This window comes from Penaeus japonicus, unplaced genomic scaffold, assembly GCF_977035675.1.
Source record: "Penaeus japonicus unplaced genomic scaffold, GWHDUDI00000001_assembly GWHDUDI00000024, whole genome shotgun sequence".
Taxonomy (NCBI): domain Eukaryota; kingdom Metazoa; phylum Arthropoda; class Malacostraca; order Decapoda; family Penaeidae; genus Penaeus; species Penaeus japonicus.
Genome location: NW_028234426.1, coordinates 34,532,728 through 34,537,727, shown reverse-complemented (window position 1 = coordinate 34,537,727; position 5,000 = coordinate 34,532,728). Strand labels below are relative to the sequence as shown.

General features: G+C 36.9%; 1 protein-coding gene across 2 annotated transcripts in view; it reads left to right on the top strand.

Annotated features, from left to right (window-relative positions):
• The first annotated feature begins 4,059 nt into the window (after positions 1–4,059).
• The window catches only part of LOC147469127 (uncharacterized), a 16,630-nt gene continuing 15,689 nt past the window's right edge, over positions 4,060–5,000 (top strand). The window contains exon 1 of one of the 2 annotated variants that reach the window (XM_086551209.1): positions 4,060–4,238. The gene's annotated coding sequence lies outside the window, so the exon portion shown is untranslated. The remainder of the gene's footprint in view (positions 4,239–5,000) is intronic. The other variant, XM_086551208.1, reaches the window with a different exon arrangement.

Here is a 5,000-nt window from a genome sequence, read left to right as displayed (position 1 = left end):
CTCTGCTCAAGGGATTGATTGATTGTATATTGGTATATAAATGTATTCTAGGACTTTGCATGCGACGCAGGTAAGAGAAAGGAGGCGATAGGTGGTAGGGTCGGTGCTACCATTTGGGAAAAGGTTTTGAGAACATAAGTAGATTCATTATCTGGTCTAGATGCTTGTTAGAGTCCCTTCTCTGCAGTAGTTTCAATATTCTGTTTATCGAAATGTTGAGTGAGAGGATATCAGGTAAGTGCTATCTGGCATGCAAGGTTTTTCACCCGTGAAGGAAAATTGCAAGTGTGTACATGTGCTTTGTATTCTGAAAATGAATAGTGTTTTTTTTTAGGGAGATTGTAGTGGTAGTCCTGTCTGTGCAACTTACAAAATGTTATACATAATTATTTTGTTATATTGCCTGCTAAATACTGGACTTTCGTTGCATTCTGCTTTTTATTTTTTTTTAAATTCTATCCAGAATTTTTGCAACGCTCTGGCAGCCCTGCTTTCTGAATGTTGTGTAGTCCCCTGTTGAACCTTAAAATATAGTACCTACTTAATGAAGTCTTTTTTCATGACAGTTAAGATTATATGTTTCAATCTGTTCCATGTTGTGGATAGAAGTCCTCTGTGAAGATCTTTTGAGAATATTGACAGTGAGAAAAAGTCAAGTGTTTGTGATGTAGTGGAGCCCCAGTCAGGTTTTAATTTGTGTTCAAGTTGGCTGGTATATTGTTTGTTAAGGTGAATACATAATAATATCCGAAGGCGTTGTATTTGGCGTTTGTTAGTGTAAGGAATGAGAATTAATAGTTCAGTCAGTGTCAGAAAGGTTAAAGTTACTCGCAGTCTAAATGAGTTTGCCTAAAGTAGCAAAATGTAAACATGTTTGGGAAGGACAAGGAGAGGGAGAAAAATCCTGCAGGGAGGAAGAAAGGAATGGTAAGAAGTTTAAAGGAAAATGCAGGGTCAAATGAGAGCCTAGAATAATTTGAAAGATTGGAGAGAGAGCGATTAGGTTTGCACATAGGTGATTTATAAAGTTTATAGGGGTAGACTGTTTTTGTTCGGTCGATGCTGTTGTAATTGTTCCATAAGAGAGATGCATTATGGAGGTTGTGTTTGTGTATCTGTATTAGCAGGTCTAGGAGTGATTTAGAGTTCCAGGGGAGAAAGTGTTGCATAGGAGACTTATCAATGTTGCATCTATCAAGCGTGTCCAAGAAGTTTAAGATGGTAGAGGAAAGAAGAGATAGAGAAGTTCAGGAAGCCATTCAGCATATCTGGGTCTTTCATTGCAAGAGATGCACTGGATGGTCCGCTGCAAGGGGACTTTGGTATGTGGGCCCAAATGTTATCACAGCGCTGGTATCTCCACAAAGCAGTGACAGACGCAGGAATGGTGTAGCGCTTTAGTGGGTGTGCTTTGTTGTGGTCTAGTACTTAGTTAATGATCCTTTTGTTCTGTTAATGATTCTTTTGTGAACTGTTTCTTTGTATTTATTGTAGTTACATTAGATTTTTAAAAATAGTTTTGCGTGTAATATACAAATTATTAATGTTATTGTAGCATTATGAAACCATATCTATCTACCTATCTTGATGTATATATCGATCAGATGATTATGTTTCTTCAGTTCGAGCTACTTACCGTAGATTATTAATTTTTCTTCAAGGATATACATTGAGTGAATCAGTTAAAATAGAACATATTTTAATTTCAAAATGTCATTGATTTTCTTTCATTATTTTTTTCTAATTAATAATATTGTAAATATGAATATTTACAAGGGGATGCATTGAATACTGAATATTTGCCACATGAGACAACAATAGAAGACGAAAAAAATGTTTTCTGTATATGCTGATTCACTTTAGACAGGTATTCACAATCACTGGGCCACAGACATCTTAAACTGGACTAGTATTCAAATAATGAAAAGCACGAAAAAGATATAGAAAAATAGAATCCAAAGAAGATGAAGAAGAAGAAAAAAAGGGGAAAAATATCTGTATATATATATATATATATATATATATATATATATATATATATATATATATATATATATATATATATATATATATACACAGTCGTACACACACACACACACAACACACACACATATATATATACACATATATATAGGGCCAAGGGTTCAGACAGTTTGAAAAACACTGACTTAGAAGAAGCTATTTAAAGCCGAACCTTGCTAGGAGAGAAATCAAACAATGCCAGAAAGAAGCCAAAAATATTTTGATACATGTCATACTTACATTGCAGCTTTGAAAATAATTTCTGTGCATTATGGTTAAAGGCTGGAGGTTGCGCTGCCGGATTGCACTCACCCGTATCAATTTCGGCTAGTGCAAGAAAGCAACTGAGCAAAGAATGCCATGGAAAAGCCAGAGGAATTGTCTGATGTAAACCAAGTTGGATAAAACTAGGTGTCTAGAATATGGTGTCAAATTAGCCAACCTGGCAACTCCTGATCCGGCTTTAACGGAAGCAGAATTATTATTAATTATATATTTTCCATGTTTTCAAATATCATTCATGTGTTATTACTGTTATCTATGATTTCTTTCTTTACTTCTCCTGTGTCTTTTGGTCATTGCTAGTGGCCAGGTTACGCTAATGCTCTAAGGTTGCATACATAACATCAGTGATAAATTCAGGGTAAAGGTCTGAATTCAAACACTTGCTCGAACTGACGTCACCCTCTCGGTCTGTTTAATTTCTCAAGACAAAAGAGAAACGAGAAATCGAAAATAGATTATTGTGTTGAGAGAGGAAATGAAAAATGATTAATGGCAAAGAATGCCATTACCTGTGGCGCTAATTTGCAAACGTGCAGAAAGTAAATAATGAAAGGCAAACTTAGCATTATGCAACTGACAAGAAAGCAACGAGAAGGTTGCCACACGATATGTCATAATTACGATCAATGTCACAGAGGACAAAAGTAATACTGCTTTGTGAAAGGATTTTGAGAGACAATACAACACAGCAGGAGAGTAGTAACATTTTCAGGTCGTTTTGCTAATAGTATAGTGAAAAAGAGATTTTGTTTGGAATTGAAAAAAATCATATAGATTGGTGACAAAGGAAAAAAATATAGAAGACCAGTACATGAATTTTACATCGATATTTGATGGTGTCCCTCACAATACCTAAATATTTCACAGAATGCTTTTGTCGTCATACAGGCTTAGTCGCAAAAAAACACGATATATTGGGGAACTAACTTTATGAAGATCTGAAAAGAGCTTAGAGCCACAGGACTTCTCACAGAGACACACCCTGTAGGGACGTCCCATATACACAACCAAAGCAATACTAATACCCAGAAATGTCAAAGGAGATGGCTGAACTCTAAATGACATTCCGCGGAGGTAGAACCAAAACAAGGAGCAAAGTTGCTAAGTTTGATTTTAAGTAAGGGTGGTTTACGGAGGTTGAAAGGGATGGAAGACTTAGATAAAGTACGATTTGAAGGATTATTATCATGCAGAAGGAATGAAATATTAAGGATGCAAATGATACTTACGTGGGACGTAAACTGGACACGCTGCACAGTTCATTTGCAAAAGAGAATAAAAGTGTTGAGATCTTATTCTCATACATCTCTTTTTCATTAAACATAAGAACAATATTTGTCATCACCTGATAAAAAAAAAAACAAAAAAAAAACGAATAAACAACAATGGGTAATGTTAACGGTTAAGTACTGAATTATCTTGCAATATGTCTGGTATATATATTCATAACAGAACAGAAGTATCACCCCCCCCAAAAAAAAAAAAAAAAAAAAAAAAAAAAAACGTTTTTTACATTTGGTTGTAAGACGCAATGTACCTTCAGAATTTAGATCTTTTTTTTTCTCCATAAATATATATGTGCATGTATGCGTGAGTCCTTTACGGATGAATGATGGAAAGAGAGAGAAAAGAGACATGAAAATTATACTATCTTTGTTCGAGATCTCACCGATATGAAGCTCACGACATCTCGCAGGTGTTGAGCAAGAATCATTCGGAGAACACTTGCGAGTGAGAACTGACTACACGTACACCATTAACACAGACACCTCGACGAGTGAGTCTCTCATCTGGTCTTGAGCTACAGAGGCCATCTCGCGTCAGTGGCCTCTCCTTTCCTTCAGCGCGCGAATCTCCTTTGTCCTCTTGGTCCTTCGGCTGGATTACGTTAGTTGCCTGGAGACTTCTGTGAGTGGCGAGCGTATTTTCTTGTGAGTGAAGGGAGGAAGAGAGAGAGAGAGAGAAGGCGAAGTGAAAGTCATTCCTTCGTTTCCTATCTTCAAAGGACTTTCGGAAATGGCTTGGTTGTTTATAAAAAAAAAAAAAATCCTCATCAAAGAAATCCAACCCAGTTATTGCGGTCACGTATCCTATAACTTTAGGCTATAATTACTATAATTATTATTGTCTCACCTGCTGCACTACCGATGATAATCAATCATTGTAGAGCAAGGATTCCCAAGCTGGGGGTCGCAGGAAGTGTTCCAGAAGGATTTCGATGGGTAACAAAAATTATTCTGCAGAGAAAGAGAGAGAAAGAGAGAAAGAGAGAGAAAGAGAGAGAGAGAGAGAGAGAGAGAGAGAGAGAGAGAGAGAGAGAGAGAGAGAGAGAGAGAGAGAGAGAGAGAGAGAGAGAGAGAGAGAGAGAGAGAGAGAGAAAGAGAGAGAGAGAGAGAGAGAGAGAGAGAGAGAGAGAAAGAGAGAGAGAGAGAGAGAGAGAGAGAGAGAGAGAGAGAGAATTATAAAGCCATTCATCATTAGCATGGACATTCTCCTAGGAAATGTGCAAGAAAAGACTCTTGCAAAATAGGCACTTTCCCAACCCAAATTCAGGTCTAAAACGATTTACCTTGTTGTAGCTGTTGTTGTAGAAGTTCCTCAGTACTTACCTGCGTGGGCAAGGATTTTCAACGTTGTTAATCATGAAAACTAAACATCGAGCACGGCTGAATGTGGAGTAGGACCTTCTAGCG